Source organism: Gopherus flavomarginatus, chromosome 16, assembly GCF_025201925.1.
Source record: "Gopherus flavomarginatus isolate rGopFla2 chromosome 16, rGopFla2.mat.asm, whole genome shotgun sequence".
In the NCBI taxonomy this organism is placed as follows: Eukaryota; Metazoa; Chordata; order Testudines; family Testudinidae; genus Gopherus; species Gopherus flavomarginatus.
Genome location: NC_066632.1, coordinates 27432111 through 27453884, shown reverse-complemented (window position 1 = coordinate 27453884; position 21774 = coordinate 27432111). Strand labels below are relative to the sequence as shown.

The window sequence follows — 21774 nt, the reverse complement described above, 5'->3', positions numbered from 1 at the left end:
AGTCAACATGGCTATTGTAAAAGGAAATCATGCCTCACTAATCTATTCAAATTCTTTTAGGGGCTCAACAAACATGTGGACAAAGTTACTTGGACTTTCAGAAAACCTTTGACAAGGTTCCTCACCAAAGGCTCTTCAGCAAAGTTAGCACTTTTGAGACAAGAAGAAAGGTCCTCTCATGGATCAGTAACTGGTTTAAGGATAGTAAACAACAGGTAGGAATTTCACTGTGGAGAGATATAAATAGTGGGGTCTTGCAGGGATCTTTACTAGGATCAGACCTGTTCAACATGTACATAAATGATCTGGTAAAAGGGGTACACAGTGAGGTGGCAAAGTAGTACAATCCCTGGGTGTGGCTGCAGTTGTATCAATATATAGATGCTTTTATACCAGTGTAGCTATTTCTGTATGGGTTTGGGAATAAGCTATACCAGCATAAGGCATCTTTATGCCTCTGCAACTGCATCCACACTAGGGGTTGCACTGGTATAATTATTTTAGTAAAAAAAAAATCACATCTGAAACCGAAATAGAATCATAGATTAGGGTTGGAAGAGACCTCAGGAGGTCATCTAGTCCAACCCTCTGCTCAAAGCAGGACCAACCCCAACTGAATCATCCCAGCCAGTGTTTTGTCAAGCCAGGCCTTAAAAACATCTAAGGATGGAGATCTACCACCCTCCAATTTGTCCACATCCTCACTGTAGTGGGGGCAGGGCCCAAAACTGGATGCAGTACTTCAGATGTGGCCTCATCAGTGCTGAGTAGAAGGGAATAATCACTTCCCTTGATCTGCTGGCAATGCTCCTACTAATGCAACCCAATATGCCGTTAGCCTTCTTGGCAACAAGGGCACACTGTTGACTCATATCCAGCTTCTCGTCCACTGTAATCCCTAGGTCCTTTTCTGCGGAACTGCCGCATAGCTAGTCAGTCCCCGGCCTGTAGCAGTGCATGGGATTCGTCCTGCACTTGTCCTTATTGAACCTCATCAGATTTCTTTTGGCCCAATCCTCCAGTTGTGTCGACCAGGCCTTATACTTGGGACACCTTTAGGCCAATTTATAGACACTTACTGATGTGGACTAAGGCCTTGTTTTTGCATACCTAAGTTGCACTGGTTTAACCAAAATCAGTTTTTAAATTGATTTAGTTGAGCTTGTGCAAACACACTTAAATTGGGTTACAACTGGCTCAGATCAATTTGGCTTAGTTCAATGAGTTACAGAGAAGCTAAATCAGTAACTGTAAGTTATACTCAGTTAGATGTCACTCTCCATTTGGGCCAGTGAGTTGAAAGGGGTCAGATGAACCCCTTGTGAAATCAGACTAACTTAATTATGCCCAGTGCTGCCCTAGCCTGGCTGAGGGTGCTATGGTATGTCCCCAGTTCAGGAGTCAATGAGTGTTTTTAGAATCTGTGAACTGAGTTTATGGGCTGGTGGCCAGGGGAGAGAGCAGGTGTGTTATTGTTACAGCTTGTTTCAGAGATGGGATCCTCAAACTTTTTTCCATTCTGTGGTCTCTGAGAGACACTCCCATCCCACCAGGGCCTCTCCTCATCTGTGGCTTCAGTATCCTCTATTCCTCTGTTGGCTGATGCCCTCTATCCCCCTACATCTATCCAGGTATTTATCTCCGTCTGCTTAAGTGACCCACCAGCTACCCAGGACCCAATACTGTGCACACCCAGGGAACCACCCCTATTGTCATAGCAGTGAACTTGGTGGGGAATTTTACTTGAAGAGAGGGGGTGCCCTTTACCCTCTGCATCCCTTAGAGTCCCTGGCCCTCCCTCCCGTCCAAGTTCTGAGTTGCTGGATGCATGATCCCTGGGCTGCCAAGGCGGGAGGGTGTGGGGATAGAGGCGAGTGCAGAGATTTTTGAGACGCTCCCTAACCATTCGGCTAAGAGTCATCAATTATGCAAGGGAACTGCACGCTGCACTGGGGGGAAGGCAGGGGAGGCAGCGCACTAAGATGGCGACAACCGCAGTTTCTCCTGCAGCTTCCGTACCCCTGCAGTCCAGCAACGCCTTGCGGGAGTCACGCTAGTGCAGTAGCCACAGTAAGTTGCATCCCCAGCCCGGGATCCCGGCGAGGCGCGCAGGTGGCGCTGAGGGTCTGGCAAACCCCTGTCCCATTTGATTTTTTTTGCCACCCCGTCTCTCCCCGCTCCAGGCGGGGGTTTTGCCGCAGAGCGATTTTCCAGCACCGGCAGCTCCTTGCTTGCATTTGGGGCCGCTTCCTCTCCCGCCTACCTAGCTGGGGTGCCAGGGTTTCCCCTCTCCCCAAATCTGTCTGTCCTAACAGCACCAACCCCTCGACGGCATTGGGGAGCACAGGTGCGCTTGCCAGCTGCTCGTGTGCGTCTTTCCCCACCCCCCACCGGGGTGCGCTGCATCCCGCTTAGTCTGCGCTGGGGGGCTAGGGCTTCTGGCCAGCTGCTGAGTGTGTCCCCAGCCTCCATCCCCTTGTCCCAGCAGCCTGGGATCCTAGCCGGCACTGGGGCGCCTGGGGCTGCGGGTTAGCTCCTTTCTCTTCCCCAGCTGGGGGAAGCCGGGCCTCCTGCCCCCTGTCCCAGCTGCAGCTTGGCTCCCCGGTCTGCACTGGGGGAGGGCGAGGGCTGCCTGCCAGCCCTGGGCCGGGGTATCTCTCCTGCAGCTGCGACAGCCCCCGCCCCAACCGCCGGGGAGCTGGTGCATTCCCCAACCCAGTCCGCCCACCATCAATCCTACCAGCTGCCTGGGCTCCATCTAGGCCCCTTCTCCATGCCAACCCCCCTAATCTGGGGAGCCTGCCCATTGCCCACCCCCAGCCCGGGCTCCCCACTCAGTCTCGGGTCTTTCCAACCCCTCTCTAGCTGCGGAGCTGGTTCGTCCCTTCTGCACTCCCCTTCAAACCTCAGCAGCCTGAGCGCGCCTCCCCGGACTCCTGGGAGAGGGGGAGAGACGCGAGGGTGGGCTGGAGGTTTTAACCTGATATAGGTCTTGGTACCCCAGTTTCTGCCTTCGGCCCCCCCTATTGCACTAAGGTTTTTGGGAGGGGGCTGCAGGGTTTTTAAGTGGGATGGGTTTGTGTTGTGCATGTTTGCAAGGCTAAAAGCAGGGTGTCAGTCTCCTCCCTTCCTTCCTGGTGCAAATTACACCCACCTGATGTGGGGGTGGGAACGCTGGAAGGTGCACTCCACACCTAGAGCTGCCGATGATCAGAGGTAAAGTCTGAAAAGGCGATATGGGGGACACTTTGCAACACACCTCTCAAGCGGCTAACTCCAGGAATTTTGGGAAGAGACTGCGGGGCGTGGTAGGTTTAATCACTGCTTCCCCTCCATATGCTGTATGTGTGCTGCAAATACCTGGCATGACATTGCTTAGGAGTAGTTTTCCGGGGAGGTGGTGGTGTGGGGGTGGTGAAGAGCATATTTCCATGGCACACTGACTCCTAACCTAGTCCTTGTAACGCTGCAGCAGGGAACGCGAGACCCATAGGTCCTGCACTTTACACTGGAAAAAGGATTTGGTCCGGGAGAGGAGGAGCCAGGCCCCTCTGCCCAGATACCAGTAGTATCCTTTGAGGGAAAGGGGAGAGAGTATTAAAAGTTTTCTGGGTATTCCCCACACACCCTTTAAGATCTGATCGTATATAAATAGTATGTGTGTATTGGAGTGGAGGAAGGTGGTGTAACATAGTGATATGTGTATTTTCTGTGCTATGGGGTGGAAGCTTTTGTAAAAACAAATCAAGGTACAGGACATGTGTAACCTGTGTGTGTGTATTGCTAAGCAACAAATAATAATTATAGTCTTATTTTATTTCCTTTCTTGGTGACTGTTTTTAGGGGTTTGATTTCCCCTTTGTTAGTGGCTGGTTATATATATATATAAAATATCTTTAAAGCTTATTTAACTTCCTTCTTGCCCCAACTTCTGGTTTTCTGTGGCACTGGGACAGGGGATGGTCCCTTATGCTTTTTGGGTTTGTTGTGGGCTTCAGGCGTGTGGTGCTGAAATGGACAGTTCCCTGGAAACAGAAAAGGTCTAGTGAATCTCTTCATCTTCCCAGCTGCATTGCTCCCTACAGTGTGTTTGTGTGAGCTGGGTTCATACCCGAGGCCCAATTATTGGTCACAGATTCATACCATTTTAGGTTTTTCTCCTTTTCTGAGGCTAGTGGAAGCTGCTCACAGTGACATTATGTTACCAGAAATTCTTATCTAGAATGTAAGAATGGCCAGACTGGATCAGACTAATGATCCATCTAGCCCAGAATCCTGTCTTCTGACAGTGGTCAGGGCCAGATGCTTAAGCGGGAGTGAACAGAATAGGGCAATGATGGAGTGATCCGTTCCTGTCTTCTACTGCCAGCTTCTGTCAGCCAGAGATTTAGGGTCTCCCTGAGCATGGGCTGTGTCCCTGACTATTTTCGTTAATAGCCATTGATGGACCTTTCCTCCCAGGAGCGGCGCCAGGGTTTTTGGTGCCCTAGGCACAGGGCTGGCTCACCAGTCCACCGGAGCCGCAGGACCAGCGGACCATCTGCAGGCACGCCTGCAGGAGGTCCACCGAAGCAGTCTGCCGCCCTCCCAAATCCTGGTGCCCTAGGCACTGCCTAGGTCACCTAAATGGAAGTGCCGGCCCTGTTTCCTCCTCAAACTTATCTGCTAATTTTTTTAATCCAGTTTTATCTGTGGCCTCATTACGTCCCCTGTCAATGAGTGTATTGTGTGAAGAAGTATTGTTTGTTTTAAATCTGCTGGCTATTAATTTCATTGGATAACCTCTGTTTCATGTGTTATGTGAAGAGGTAAATAACACTTCCTTATTCACTTTGTCCACATTATTCATGATTTTATAGACCTCTATCATATCTACCCTTAGTAGTTTCTATTTTTAAGATGAACAGTCCCAGTCTTTTTAATCTCCCCTCAGTGGAAGTTGCTCCATTCCCCTAATCATTTTTGTTGCCCTTCTCTCTACTTTTCCCAATTCTAATATATCTTTTTTGAGATGGGGCAACCAGAAGTGCACACAGTATTCAAGATGTGGGCATACAATGGTTTTATATCATGAAATCATATTTTCTGCCTAATTATCTATCTCTTTCCTAGTGGTTTCCAACAGTTTGTTAGCTTTTTTGACTGCTGCTGCATGTTGAGCAGGTGTTTTCAGAGAACTATCCATAATGACTCTAAGCTCTCTCTCTTCAGTGGTAACGGCTATTCAGAACCCATCATTTCATATATATAACTGGGATTATGTTTTCCAATGTGCATTACTTTGCATTTATCAACAAGGAATTTTGTTGCCCAGTCATCCAGTTTTGTGAGATCCCTTTGTAACTTGTTGCAGTCAGCTTTGGACTTACCTATCTTGAGTAATTTTGAATCCTCTGCAAACTTTGCCACCTCACTGCGTACCTCTTTTTGTAGATCTTTTATGCATATGTTGACCAGAAGTGATCCCAATACAGATCTTTGGGCAGCCCCATAATCTACCTCTCTCCACTATGAAAACTGGCCATTTATTCCTAGCCTTTGTTTCTTATCTGTTAATAAATTACTAATTCATGAAAAGACCTACCTTCCTTATCCCATGAGTGCCTAGTTTGCTTAAGAGCCTTTGCTGAGAGACTTTATCAAAGGCTTTCTGAAAGTCCAAGCACATTATATCCACTGGATCACCCTTGTCCACATGTTTGACCCCCTAAAAGAATTATAATAGACTACTGAGACACAATTCCCCTTTTCAAAAGCTGTGTTGACTCTTCCCCAGCATATTATGTTAATCTAGGTGTCTGATTTTTCTGTTCTTTACTATAGTTTCTACCAATTTGCCTGGTACTGAAGTTAGGCTTACTGACCTGTAGTTGCCAGGATCACCTCTGGAGCTATTTAAAAAAAATATTATTACATCAGGTATCCTTTTGTTAACTGGTACAGAGGACGGTTTAAGCATTAGGTTACATCCCGTAGTTCTGCAATCTCATATTTGAGTTCTTTCAGAACTCTTGTGTGAGTACCATCTGGTTTTGGTGACATTACTTTTTAATGTCTCAGTTTGTTCCAAAACTTCCTCTATTGGCATCTCAATCTGGGACAATTCCTCAGATTTACCACCTGAAAAGAATGGCTCAGGTGTGGATCTCTCCCGCTCATCCTCTGCAGTGAAGACCAATACAAAGAATTGTCTAACTTTTCTGCAATGACCTTGTCTTCCTTGAGTGCTCCTATAGTACCTCGATTGTCCATTGGCCTCACTGATTGTTTGGCAGGGTTCCTGCTTCTGATATAGTAAAAAACAAAATTGCTGGTAGTTTTTGCATCTTTTGCTAGTTGCTCTTCAAATTCTTTTTTGGCCTGTCTAATTATACTTTTACACTTTGAGTTGCCAGAGTTTGTTCCTTTCTAGTGTACCGAGTAGTAGAAAGCTGCTTAAAATGATCTTAATGCTTTTCAGTAATGTTGACTTACAGCCCTGGGGTTGCTAATGTAATGAATAGCATGATGATATTTATCATAGCTACACATAATATGATCTTCTAAAGACCTGTATAAGTAAAATGCCAGGCATCTCAGATGAACCTTGGATATCAATAATTTCAGTCAAACATCCTTCAGGGTGTTCAGAGAGGATTGTTAATTATAATTATAAGATTTGTACACTTGATCTTTGTTTATAAGTTGCAACACCTGTAGTCTGGTTAGTATTTGGTGAAAAGACTAGTCCCATCACAAGTAACTTAACCTGTTGTCTAAACTTCTATCTGTGGACGATAACCAGATCATCATACAGATGAAGTTGTAATTTTCCTACAGTATTGATCCAGTGTTGCTTAGAGGTGCTGGGGTAACCATGTGGGGACTTCCCAACAAAGAAACCTATGCCTGATAAACAGTAGCAGGAAGAGTGATTGGGTGTGTTTAGAAATGAGAAACATGCATCCTCATTTCATTCTCAGTTAAAATAAAAAAAAAAATCAAGTAAAAAAGTAGTCTATGATGAGAGAGTCATGAATAGATCAAAATTCTGAAAACAGAAAATCCCTCCTGCATATTCTTAGTTGCTTTGTTTGAAATTGAGTTGTTTGACTTTTTATGTGCTTTTTAGATATGAATTGATGTGACTCTTCTGTGAATATAAACTGATGCATACTATTCTTCAATGGCTTAAGATGTCATCAGCACTGAAGGTTGTTTGTAAATCCTAGGACATACATTGCCCATGCTGGCATGTGGCTCCCATTCATTATTGATTGCCTTTCTGCTGAGGAGGTTGCAATGATCATTGAAATAAGCAAATACACTGGAATCGATGAACCTATTGACTTGTTCAAAGAAATTATCTCGGTTAAAGAATACAAGGTGAAATCAAAACAAAAGCATTTAAAAATGAAAGTCAGGTTCTTTGCAAGTGCAAATTCACATGCAGATGGTTATAGAAAACATACAGTAGACTGGACTGGAGGCCTCAGGTTACTGGTATTAGGAACATAAGAACGGCCATACTGAGTCAGACCAAAGGTCCATCTAGCCCAGTATCCTGTCTTTCAACAGTGGCCAATGCCAGGTCCCCCAGAAGGAATGAGCAGAGCAGGTGATCATGGAGTGATCCATCCCCTGTTGCCCATTCCCAGCTTCTGGCAAACAAGATGCTAGGGACACCATTCCTGCCCATCCTGGATACTAGCCATGGATGGACCTATCCTCCATGAATTTATTTAATTCTTTTTTGAACCCTGTTATAGTCTTGGCCTTCACAACATCCTCTGGCAAAGAGTTCCACAAGTTGACTGTGTATTGTGTGAAGAAATATTTCCTTTAGTTTTTTTAAAATTGCTGCCTATTAATTTCATTTGGTGACCCCTAGTTCTTGTGTTATGAGAAGGAGTAAATATCACTTCCTTATTTATGTTCTGCACATCAGTCATTATTTTATAGTCCTCTATCATATCTCCCCTTAGTTGTCTTTTTTCCAAGATGAAAAGTCCCAATCTTATTAATTTCTCTTCGTATAGAAGCTGTTCCATATCTCTAATAATTTTTGTTTCCCTTTTGTGAACCTTTTCCAATTCCAACAGATCTTTTTTGAGATGAGGTGACCACATCTGCACACAGTATTCAAGATGTGGGAGTACCATGGATTTATATAGAGGCAATATGATATTTTCTGTTTTATTATCTATCCCTTTCTTAATGATTCCCAACATTCTCTTAGATTTTTTTGGCAAGTGCAGCATTTCAGAGAACTATCCTAATGGCACCAAGACCTCTTTCTTGAGTGGTCACAGCTATTTTAGACCCCATCATTTTATATGTATAGTTGGGATTATGTTTTCCAATGTGCATTACTTTGCATTTATGAACGTTGAATTTCATCTGCCATTTTGTTGCCCAGTCACCCAGTTTTGAGAGATCTTTTTGTAGCTCTTTGCAGTCTGGTTTGAACTTAACTATCTTGAGTAGTTTTGTGTCATCTGCAAATTTTGCCACCTCACTGTTTACCTCTTTTTCTGAAAATCTAAGTACACTATATCCATTGGATCCCCCTTGTCCACATGCATGTTGATCCCCGCAAAGAATTCTGGTAGATTGGTGAGGAATGATTTCCCTTTACAAAAATCATGTTGACTTCCCCAACAAATTATGTTCATCTATGTGTTTGACAATTCTGTTCTTTACTATAGTTTCAACCAGTTTGCCCAGTATTGAAGTCAGGTTTAACAGTCTATAATTGCTGGGATCACTTCTGGAGCCCTTTTTAAAAATTGGCATCACATTTAGCTATCCTCCATTCATTTGGTACAGAAGCTGATTTAAATGATAGATTACAAACTATAGTTAGTAGTTCTGCAATTTCACATTGAGTTCCTTCAGAACTCTTAGGTGAATACCATCTGGTCCTGGTGACTTATTACTGTTTAGTTTATCAATTTGTTCCAAAACCTCTTCTAATTACACCTCAATCTGGGACAGTTCCTCAGATGTGTCACCTAAAAAGAATGGCTCAGGTTTGGGAATCTCCCTCACATTCTCCGCTGAGAAGACCAAAGAATTCATTTAGTTTCTCCATAATAGCCTTATCGTCCTTGAGTGCTCCTTTAGCATCTCAATCATCCAGTGGCCCCACTGATTGTTTAGCAGGCTTCCTGCTTCTAATGTACTTAAATTTTGTTGTTGGTATTACTTTGAGTCTCTGGCTAGCTGTTTTTCAAATTATTTTTGACCTTCCTAATTATATTTTTACACTTCACTTGCCAGAGTTTATGCTCTGTTCTATTTTCTTTACTAGTATTTAACTTCCACTTTTTAAAGGATGCCTTCTTACCTCTCACCACTTCTTTTACTTTGTTGTTTACCCATGGTGGCACTTTTTTGGTTCTCTGTTTTTTAATTTGGAGTGTACATTTAAGTTGAGCCTTTATTATGGTGTCTTTAAAAAGTCTCCATGCAGCTTGCAGGGATTTCACCTTTGGCACCGTATCTTTTAATTTCTGTTTAACTAACATCCTCATTTTTGTGAAACCATATTCTGTTACCCCTAGGCTACTGGTTTGAATGCAGCCTGGTACAGAGTTGATTGAAAACTTTTTTCCAATCTGATTGCTGGTTGGCCTGTTGGAATGAACTTGTGATCACAGTTCAGTCCCTAGTGAGAAAACCTCCAGGAAAATTGACACCAACTGTGTCCCCTTCTGGAAATTTCAGAAGAGAGGCCATTGGGACTAATTTCCCCCTCCATGTCTAAACTTGTTTCCTGCAGCACAGGGTTGAGGTGCTTGGCAAAGCTGCATGGGGTAGTCTGATCTACCGCTGCTCATGCTCTTTTTCTCTGAGGGTATGTCTACACCACGGGATTCTTCCGATTTTACATAAACCGGTTTTGTAAAACAGGTTGTATAAAGTCGAGTGCACGCGGCCACACTAAGCTCATTAATTCAGTGGTGTGCATCCATGGTCCGAGGCTAGCATCGATTTCTGGAGCATTGCACTGTGGGTAGCTATTCCATAGCTATCCCATAGTTCCTGCAGTCTCCTCCGCCCCTTGGAATTCTGGGTTGAGATCCCAGTGCCTGATGGGGCAAAAATCATTGTCGCGGGTGGTTCTGGGTAAATGCCATCAGTCATTCCTTCCTCCGGGAAAGCAATGGCAGACAATCATTTCGCACCCTTTTTCCCTGGATTGCCCTGGCAGACGCCATAGCACGGCAACCATGGAGCCCGTTCAGCTTTTTTTTTTTTTTTACTGTCACCGTATGTGTACTGGACGCCGCTGACAGAGGCGATACTGCAGCACTACACAGCAGCATTCATTTGCCTTTGCATGACAGCAGAGACAGTTATCAGTCGTTCTGTACCATCTGCTGTGCCACTGTAAATTGGCAATGAGATGACGGTTATCTGTCGTTCTGTACCGTCTGCTGCTGTCATGGGTGCCCCTGGCTGAGGTCGGCCGGGGGCGCAAAGACAAAAATGGGAATGACTCCCCAAGTCAATCCCTCCTTTATGGTATCTAAAAATAGTCAGTCCTGCCTAGAATATGGGGCAAGTGTACTAGAGAAGCAGTGTATCAGAGAGCACAGCCGCTCCGTGTCAGATCCCACAGAAAAGATGAGCTGCATGCCATTCTAGGGGGTGTCCCTGCAAGAACCCCACCCGTTGCTTCCCTCCTCCCCAAATCTTCCTGGGCTACCGTGGCAGTGTCCCCCCTATTTGTGTGATGAAGTAATAAAGAATGCAGGAATAAGAAACACTGACTTGTTACTGAGATAAAATGAGGGGGAGGCAGCCTCTAGCTGCTATGATAGTCCAGGCAGGACATTAAGCGGTGTGGGGGAGAGGAGCCCAGCATCCTGCTGCTATGATAGTCCAGGCAGTACAGAATCTTTTCTTTATACATGAAAGGGAGGGGGCTGATGGAGCTCACTCCCCAGTTGCTATGATGAAGACGGTTACCAGCCGTTCTGTACCATCTACTGGAAATGACTGGGAATCATTCCTATTTTTACCCAGGTGCCCCCGGCTGGCCTCACCTGAGGCCAGCCAGGAGCACTCACGGGCTCATGACCAGGATGGCTATCAGTCCTACTGCACTGTACCGTCTGCCACCGGGGAGGGGAGGAGAGAGGATGCTACTGTTTACTGCTGCAGCACTGTGTCTACCAGCAGCATGCTGTATACATAGGGTGACATATAAAAAAGTCAAGAAACGATTTTTCCCCCTTTTCTATCACGGAGGGGGAGGGGTGGTAAATTGACTAGATAGACCCTGAACCACCCCGGACAATGTGTTTGACCCTACAGGCATTGGGAGCTCAGCCAAGAATGCAAATGATTTTCAGAGACTGCGGGGACTGTGGGATAGCTGGAGTCCTTCGTACCCCCTCCCTCCCTCCATAAGCGTCCATTTGATTCTTTGGCTTTCCGTTACGCATGTCACGCAGCACTGTGCTGTGGACTCTGTGTCATAGCCTGGAGATTTTTTTCAAATGCTTTGGCATTTCGTCTTCTGTAACGGAGCTCTGATAGAACAGATTTGTCTCCCCATACAGTGAACAGATCCAGTATCTCCCGTACAGTCCATGCGGGAGCTCTTTTTGGATTTGGGACTGCATCACCACCCGTGCTGATCAGAGCTCCACGCTGGACAAACAGGAAATGAAATTCAAAAGTTCACGGGGCTTTTCCTGTCTACCTGGCCGCTGTATCTGAGTTCAGATTGCTGTCCAGAGCGGTCACAATGGTGCACTGTGGGATACCGCCTGGAGGCCAATGCCATTGATTTGCGGCCACACTAACCCTAATCTGATATGGTAATACCGATTTTAGCGCTACTCCTCTCATTGGGGAGGAGTACAGAAACCGATTTAAAGAGCCCTTTATATCGATATAAAGGGCCTCGTTGTGTGGACAGGTACAGCGTTAAATCAGTTTAACACTGCTAAAATCGGTTTAAACAGGTAGTGTAGACCAGGCCTGTGAAACAGAACATCAGTCTCCTCATTTCAGTGGGAGGTACTCGTATTCTGCTGTGGGTTGGGATGCCTGTGCCATCAATCTGGTACCTTTAAAAAGCGTGAAATTAACATTTTTTTAAAAAGCTAAACAAGAAAGAATTGTGCCTTTATTCTAAGACCATTACTGACCATTTTGTGGAGAGGTTAAAAGACAGTTTGGCCAGTTTTTCAAAAGTTCTTAGCTTCCAGCAGCTCTGCATTGAGAACAATGGAAAATCCCCCATTTCACAAAAACACCCCCCCAGCATTGAGAACAATGGTGGCTGCCAGGAGCTGATACCCATTGAAAATATGGCCATTTATTTCAGTGCCTAAATGGGAACTGTTGGGTTCTGAGCTCTTTTGAAATCTGCTCTTTCCCAATAGACACAAGGAAAGTCTCCAGGCAAAAGATATCCCCCAAAGAATTTGTCTGATTAAACTGCTTCATCTTTGTAATTTGCTGGCTGTGATACTTTGGGATTAGCACACTGAAGAGTAGCATGATAAATTAGGTGCACAGTGGAGTTTGCTGAAGAAAGGTGCAGATAGTAGTCGTCATGTTAAGACATTCCATCTTACTTTACTTACTGCATGCTGAGTATTTTTTAGAATGTAAGCTGTAGAGAAGTTTTGTACAATTTAAAATTTATCATTATTTATGAATAAACATGTATACTTAATTAGTGCCCAGAGGCCTCAATTAGCAGTTGTGCCCTTTTCTGTGTAAACACAGATAAGAGACAGCCTCTGCTCTGGACATGATGGACATAGAGCGATTGGTTTATTCCTTAGGAATATGTGGAGCAAAATGCTTCCTTGACACTTCTGCATTTCTGCATATTCTGACAATAGCCATTTCAGTGTTTCATCATGTAAAGATCTTCACAAACTGAGAACTGAAAAGCTCAGCTGCATGTTTCTCCTACTGCTTTTGTGTTAGCTGAGGTGTGCTACCAGACAGGCCTCTAGTGTGGAAGCTTACTACAGCAGCCGAGGGAGTATATTCACCTCTCTGAGAAGCGGTAGCTGGGTCAACAGAAGTGTACACTGGGGCTTAGGTCAGCTTAACTATCTCTCACAGGGTGTGAAATTTTTCACAGACCTCAGTATCTACAAGTATCTCTGTATAAATGAACCTGATTTCATAAGTACTGAGCACCTGGAGCTCCCCTCATCTTTAGCTCTGCATTTCTGCAAGTGTATGTGTGTTGGATCATGGCTTTGAGGTTTCCTAGTGTTGTGGCATGAAAAGAGCTTAAATTAGGGTGCTTTAGTCCTCTTTCAATATCTGTTTATAATTTTAAAAGCCTTCCATCAGATCCCCCATAAAGTATAAGTTGTTAAGGCATTTGAAATCAAAACTGAATTTCTTTCATTGAAGTTTACCCACAGTTCATTTATACCTGTCAATTCAACTATCATTCTATATGAATTTTAAGGTAGGATAAAACTTTAAATAAAATACATTTTAAAGTGTGTGTGTGTGTTAGTCTGTATAACTATGGTATAACTATAACGTGTGTGTGTGTGTGTTAGTCTCCTGTAAAAACAACAAGGAGTCCTTGTGGCACCTTAGAGACTTAACAAATTTGTTTGGGCACAAGCTTTTGTGGGATATAGCCCACTTCATCAGATGCATGAAGTGGAAGATCAGGTAAGCAGGGTGCATCTGATGAAGTGGGTTATATCCCACAAAAGCTTATGCCCAAATAAATTTGTTAGTCTCTAAGATGCCACAAGGACTCCTCATTGTTTCTACCAAATTCGGTCCTTCAGGATGGTGGTTCTCTATAGTAAAATAACTCCTCTAGCTAGTTGAAGCAGTTCTGGCAACGTTTGGTTTTGTTTGGCCAAAGGAAAAATGGCTTTGACTTGGGACCTTGAGGAAAGGCGTTCAGAAAACAGGAAAGAAAAACATTTTAAAAAATAAAACATATCGCAAACAGTTTAAAATGAAAAATTGTGGCCAGATCCTTAGCTTGTGCAAACCGGTGCAGCACCAGAGATGCTGATTTACACTGGCTGTGGATCTGGCTCAGATATAGGCTAAAATGTTCAGATGTGGAGGCCTTGTGTTAGTCTCCTAAAATCCATAATTAGGTACCTAAAATAAGTGTCTTGATTTTTTTCGGAGATGTTGAGTACCCACTACACCTGTGGAAACCTAATAGGGCATGTCAGTACTTAGCACCTTGAAAAATCAGGCCACTTATTTAGTAGCCTAAATATGGATTTTAGGAGCCTAACTTTACAGCAAACAGTTGTGAAGGTGGAGGCCTGTTCTTCAGTGGATCCCTGGATCCTGTAATCCTTGATGACTTAAATGAGACTTGAGTGTTTACTATTTGTATTATTGTAGCGCTTAGGAGCCCAGTTATGGACCACAGTCCCATTGCACTAGGCTCTGTAGAAACATAACCAAAAGACAGTCTCTGCCCCAGAGAGCTGACAATCTAAGTAAAGTGAGTGGTGCGTAGGCACTGTGCTGACTCTCAGCCTCGGTGTGACTTTCACCAGAAGTGAGCATGGTTCTATCCAATTCAGTAAGCTCTGACCTATGAACAGAGGATGGGATGAAAAAGGTGGTATCATAGGGTACATCTACACTACCCACTGGATCGGTGAATAGCGATCGATCTATCAGGGATCTATTTATCGCATGTAGTGTAGATGCGATAAATCGATCCCCAGTCACTCTCCCGTCAACTGCTGAACTCCAGCTTGGCGAGAGGAGGAAGCAAAGTTGACGGGGGAGCCGTGGCAATTGACCCCGTGCCGTGAGGATGCGAGGTAAGTCAAACTAAGATACGTCGACTTCAGCTATGCTATTCTCGTAGCTGAAGTTGTGTATCTTAGGTCAATTCCCTCCACCTGTAGACTAGGCCATAATGACTAGCACTGCTCAGCCAGTTTAAACCCAGCGCATCAATAGCCTGCATGGCTCATGCACAGAACGTTACAGGAACTATGAGGAGCTGGCAACCACTATGTATCTGGCAGAGGACTGGAATGCTGCTCATTCTTCCCTTCCACTTCTATTTGCATATAGGGCCTTTGTTGCAATAGTAGTGAGCACCTCATTTTCTTTAATGTGTTTGTTCTCACATTACTTCTGGTAAAGTTGGGCAGTGCTGTTGCCCTCACTGTACAAGGAATGAGGCTAAATGACTTCCCAAAGTCACACACAATGTCTTGAGTTTCTGAGTTCCAACTCAGTGCCCTAACCACTGGGCATCCTTCCTCTGTCAGCCTTTAAAAAGAGAGGATGTGAACCACAAAACTTTAGTGCTTAATCTGAATGAATCTCCAGGTTCACACATGGGATTGGAGATAAATGAAAGGCAGCTCTGACTATTGGCTAAGACAGGAGACAGAAGTCTGGGTTCTGCTGTTCTCAGTTCTGTTGATGCTGGGCAAGGCACATTGCTGCCAACATGTATTTTTTTAAAATTCTCTAGTTTCCTACATGTTCACATCTCTGATAAAGCCCCCTTTAAATAGCAGCCCTGAGATTTTTTAAAGTTCCCCTTGTAAAAAATATAGTTTTTTTTTCCTGCTCCTTTTCTGATAGCTGGGGGTGTTTGTGCAGGTGCAGGTGCTACACTGCTCCTCCCCTCCCCTTCTGCTGTGTGCATGCTTTTGCCTGCTGCTTGTTCAGTTTCAGCTTTGCTGCTGCATCCTCTTGAAAGCTCTGGGCAGAGCCTGCAGCTCAGCTCAGCTCCACTCCCCACAAAGCACATTGTAGGGGAGTCATGTCATCATGCTAGTGCGTGAGACAGGGAGTGCAACTGACCATCAACAGAACATTGAAGTGCTGTCAGATACACAACATGAACTGGCTAGAGGGGAAAATAGAAAAATATTTTACTTCTCATTAATCCTTCCATTACAGTAATCTTGGAAGTTATTTGTAACAACTGTGGGTATAAATGTTCAGAAATGTGGTTTTCAAGTTGCTAGGGTCTCTGTCTCTTGATCAATATTATTATATATTCATATTTGATCATGCCTAGAAACCCCAGCTGAGATCAGAGCATCGCGCAGACACATAGTAAGAGACAGTCCCTGCCCCCAAGAGTTTACATTCTAAACAGGTGAGACAGACACAGGGCAAATAGGAGAGGAAACAGAGGCAGTAGGAAGTGAAGCAGTTACCCCGGGTCACATAGATCAATAGCAGAGCCAGGAATAGAGTCCAGATCTCTGGACTCCCAGTTTAGTGCCCTAGACACCAGACCACACTGTTCTGTTTGAATTCTTGACCAACCTGGGTGTGTAATGTAAACAAAACTGAAAATGGGTTGTAGTTGGAAACTCTGAGATGAGGCTGGGACTCTTCAGCTTATTTATTACTGAATTGAAACAAGTCTCTGTCTGTCAAGTAGCAACATTTGCTGAAGCCAGCTGGATGTATCGTTAAAAGCTTAAGAGCAAAAGAACATCTTCAGAAAGCCTCAGACAAGCTAGGAGAGTGGCCCGCTGTGCGTTTGCCGTAGACAGGCTAGGGACCCCATTGTGCTAGCCTCTGTACATGTATATAATGGAAAGATAATTGCTTCCCAAAGTGACTCCCAGTCTGAAGTCTATGAAGTGATTGGATTTGCACCTTTTGAGGTGCAAGCACTGCTAGGTGAAGACCTGGAATGGAATGCCCTGGCAAGGAGTGGATGGGTTACTACAAAAAGTAATTTACCCTCTGCTGATTCTCATTCCTTCTTGTCAGCTGTTGAGAATAGGCCACTTCTGCCTTCATTAAATTGGCTTTGTTAGCACTGACCCCCCACTTGGCAAGGCAACTCCCATCTTTTCGTGTGCTGTAATATACGTACTGCTTACTGTATTCTTCACTCCATGCATCTGATGAAGTGGGTTTTAGCCCACGAAAGTTTATGCCCAAATAAATTTGTTAGTCTCTAAGGTGCCACAAGGACTCCTTGTTTTTGTTCTGGCAAGGTGAGACACCTGGGGATTCAAAGTAGCAGCAGCATGGAGATGGGAGTGATTTGTTCAGTTATGGCAAAGCAGGAGGAATGGGATTCCAGGCTGGATCTAAGAGGCATTTATAAACAGGATGGGGGAAGTTATTCATCTTGTATTACTGTTTCAGGACTCAGGACCCTGCTCTGAAGCCCATTGGAAAGACTCCCAATGCCTTCAGTGCGCTTTGGAGCAGGCTCCCAGGTTGGTCCAACCTGGTGCACCGCTTAGTCTATGTCTCAGGCTAGGATAACCAAACTCACTGGGACTTCATTGTTGACTCAACCTTTCATCTGTAAGAAGTAAAATAATTGAGATCTACACAAGTTACTATAAGAGAGGTGGGACCTGATGAGTAATAGTCTGTCTTCCTTGAGCAAGCATAAAAAAGTTGTATGGCACGTGACGTAAAAGTAGGGGTTTGTCCAAAGTTCACCTTGGGCTCTTGGTCATGCAGTGTGCTGTGTGCCAGCTGAGCACATGGCCACCCCTCTCACCTCATAGGTAGCTTCATTATCTTGGTGAGTATGTATAGATTATTTATTAGAGATGGAAAAGACATTTTAGGTTCCATAGAGGTGGTCTCCCTGACAGCAGAGTACTGTCCCCTTTAATTTACTTCTAGTATCTCGTCCAGCCTAATTTTAAAGGAGTAGGCCAGAGGGTGTATGTATACATATGCGTGTGTGCACTGATACATAGATGAATGTGTGTGTGACATATATACAACTTCACACAGGCGGACCCTACACAAACAGGGAGACGCGTTGTGAATGACTGAATATTGCAAATTAATAAATGAACAAATGCACTGAAACAAGGATGCTGCCTCAAAATATGTTTTATTTTATTGACTTTAATAATTTATGATAATACTTCATGAGGCATCCGTAAGTAACCTGTAGGGAGCACTTGTGAAAATAATGAACTTTTGGTAACTGAAAACTTCACCTGCAGTGCTTTTTCTTTCTGGTTATATCTTCAAGGGGCTCTGTGTACTTATACGTGGAGCGGGACATCTGAAAGGAAACTTTTTAGAATTGAAAAGTCCCCAAACCATGTGAAAGTTGGGCCGCTAATGCAAGATCCTGACTGCACGCTGCTCCACTAGAAGAGACTAGCTGTAAGGTGAGTCTAGGAACAAGAATATTCAGCCAAAGATGAATGCTGCTTGCCTTGCCCACAAGCCAAGGATTCAGGCCAGACACTTTGCAGGTGTATCTGTTTCTACCTGAATTTGCCCCAAGAAGGTTGAGGGACCTAGAGGATGGTAGAGCCAATAGTTATCTGTCAACCTGAGTCTGATTATAGGGAGTCCAGAGCTTTGTGCAATTGTGCACCTTATTTTTATGTACATGTAACCCCTTTGCATCTGAGTTGGCAGCAACAAGGGCCGGGTTCAGTATCTAGGGGTTCTGTTTCAATAACGCAATATAAAACCGTCTCGAGCCCCCACCCAGTGACCTGGGACAATTACATACCACCCTCCAGCTGCCTCTAAGAGGCAATACTTCCCCTCTCTCAAGCATGGATTATGAGTTTAGCAAAATCCTTTTAATAAAGGAGGGAAACAATGCGGCATTAGGTTGGGCAAACACCACAAACAGGATTCATAACACAAACCAGGAGCAAAAGACCCACCCCCCAACTACGTTTGGCAGAATCCTTTTCCCCTCAGGGTCTTAAGTCCAGCAACCCAAAAATCACCCAAAGTCCCAAAAGTCCAACACCCCAAAAGTCTCTGTCCCTGGTCAGTGCAGCCCCAGAATTCAAAAGTTTATCTGCAGAGTTTTACCTCCCCGCCTGCGGGAGGGGGGACATAGCGGTGTTAAGGGGTACCTTACATGGTCCGAGATCGATTGCTCCATGGGGCTCTGCTGCAGCCTTCACCATGAGCCACTCCACCAGGCCGTTCCGTAAGCCGCTCCAGCCGTTCTGTGAACTGCTTTGCTCAGCCAGCCGCTCCATTCCACCAGCTGTTCCACGAGCTGCTCCAGTAGCCCCACAAACTGCTCCGCCAACTGCTTAGCAACATATCTTCAGCCCCCAACCATCAGCTCTTAGTAATTTTAGCTCTTTAGTGATTGCAGCTTGTAGTAGGGGAGCCTCAGTGCTGGTGCACCACTGGCCCAAAGCGAATTCATCTCAGCAGCCTGTAACTAGACTCCTAATGGAATTAAAATTACCGCTGATATTCCACAATAGAGAAAGTGGTGCAATCAGTAGTTCAGGCCCTCAAAAGGGGCCCATACCATCTGGTACAAATATTTGTCCAAAGCCTCTCTCAATTCACTGGGTTTTGGAGCCCATGTCCCTCTTCTAGCAAGTGCTACTTCATTGATGGTCAGTCCCTCTGTCATAAAACAGTTTAATTGTCCTTGATTCACATAATCAGGGTAACAACACTTTATTCTTCCTGCCTCAATAACGGCGAAACTGGGGATCCCACAGCAGCCAAAGTGACCATTTGGGCTCTTGCTAGGTGGGGTGGGTATGCCTATGCAAACAATATCAGCCCTGAAGTTCTTTTCCACAACTCGACACAATTCACTACCAGATGTCAGGGTAGAGCTCATCCTGACTCTGCTTACATACAAATAGTGAATTTTTGCTTTAAAATGGCCGTTTATCAGATTAGCTGGTTACTTCCAGCTGCCATTGGGGTAATTGTGTAGACAAATCAGGCATGCATCTCTGTATATTATTTTATTTTAATTTTTTTTGGATGAGACCTGGGTTACCCTGGTTTTTGTTTTGTTTGTTTGTTTATTTTTAAATGAGGGTTTGTGTATTTATCTTGCACTGAAGTAGACCAGATCCTCTCTGCTGCTGTACAGTTTCATGGTATTTAGGGAAATTTAGTAATGAAGTGCATACAAATGTTACACTGTCGAGTACATTAGAGGAACTTTTGTCTTTAAAACATGAGAATGCTTGTGTGGTTCTATAAAGGAGGCTTGAAAAAGGCTAAAATACTGGGTTTGCACTTTTTTGCTTCTTTATGATATATAAAGAGGCGCTCTCTTTTTTTAAGGAGTCTTTTTTTTATTTACCTGATAAATACTAGAAATGTCGAGCCCAGTTTGTTTGGAAGGCTACTTGGAGGTCTCTGATATGGACTATGAGATTTCTCAGTGCTCAGTTGAATGGATGTGGGTATTTGAATCTGTTTATAAAAATGTCTTTTTGTCCAGCATGTTTTTCATGCATTTGAGCTAAAGAGCTGTTTACACAAAAAAAGAAAAACAGCAACCTTCTCCCCGCCTCTCCTACTCACAAGTTTTAAACAGTCTGAGCAAAAATCATTGCTGCTTTCAGTTGCTTGGCATCACTGATGTTATAAACTTCCTGGTTCTTCAGTCTCCCAAAAAATCTTCTAGACAAAAAGGATAGACATGACTTTTAGAATTTCCATTGTTTTTGAAAAATAAACAAACAAATAAAAACACGCCTAAGTAACTTTTTCTTTTTTTTAAATGGGGAAAGAAACTTCTCAGACCCTCTATTTAAAGAAGCGAAAAAAGATCACAACTCCCCTCCTCCTCTTCCCTACCTCCTTCACAGATCACCTTGAAATATCAGTTTTAGAAAAAGTTTAGCAATATCAGTATTGATAGTTTGGTATGACTGTAGTGAAACTCAGCCTCCATATTTTTTTAGGATCATGGTATAATTATTATTTATATTATGTATCAGAGGGGTAGCTGTGTCTTTGCTGCTTTTATTTATATTATGATTGTTCTTATAGTCTCCAACTGAGATTGCAGACTCATTGGTCTGGACACCATATATACACATAGACAAGAGACCGTTCTTGCCCTGAAGAACTTAGACATAAGGGTAAGGAGAAGGAAATATTTTATCTTCATTTTATGGAGGTGGTAAGTGACTTGCCCAGAGTTACATAGGAAGTCCAGGTCTCAGATCCTTCTCCTTAGGCACAGGAACATACTTCCTCAATAACTGTTGAAATCAATGGAGCTGTGGTGATTTGCACTTGAAGATCTGGCCCATCTGGGAAGGGCTCAGATGCTAAGGTGATTGGGAAGCTATGTACATATCTAGACACAGTATGACTAAAAAGCTGGCTGATGTACAGGGAGTGTACAAATACTTGCATGGTGTAGGGGAGGGGGATTGTGTAATGTTGCAAAGACGGTTGTCACTAAGTGTAATGAGGTGAAATTAAGAAAAGGAAAATTGTAGGTTGAATGTAAAGGAAAAAATCTCTGTTATTTAGATCTATTAGTCTGGAGGATAATTCTTCTAAGGGAAGCAATGGGAACACCACTGCTTGAAAGTAGTCTTGGACAAGTTGGTACCATAGGAACCAATCCTGTGCTGGCAGGAAGATAAATGGAAGACTTGATACCTTTTGACTTTTATGATTTGATACAACTGTGCTGCTCTCCTCTGTGGGCTCCATTCCAGGGGACTTTCTCAAATATCTCTCTCTCTGTCTTTCTTTTTTTTTTTTTTTAAATTGATGCCTGATTTTTCATCAGCCTGCATCTTGTGCAGACACAGCAGTGCAAGTTGGGTGCAAAACACTACCAAATTAAAATGGTAGCATTTTCTACTCAACTTGCATTGGTGCGGATGACTACCTGAGGTGCAGGGCAATGGGGAGTCAGGCCCTGATCTGGTGGTCTCTGAAATAACATGAGGCAGAATATTTAAATTTCAGATTTTGGATCTGCAGCTGAAAACTGAGGTGGGGTTGGGAGATATGTTCAGTTAATTTCCTTATGGGGAGGTGATTTCACATTTACATATTCAGGTACTGGTTTCAGAGTGT

At 44.0% G+C, this 21774-nt stretch overlaps 1 protein-coding gene across 1 annotated transcript in view; it reads left to right on the top strand.

The window, feature by feature from the left end:
• Positions 1–1971: 1971 nt before the first annotated feature.
• SCN8A (sodium voltage-gated channel alpha subunit 8) overlaps positions 1972–21774 on the top strand; it is a 129850-nt gene continuing 110047 nt past the window's right edge. Inside the window, exon 1 of the mRNA XM_050925364.1 lies at positions 1972–2070. The gene's annotated coding sequence lies outside the window, so the exon portion shown is untranslated. The remainder of the gene's footprint in view (positions 2071–21774) is intronic.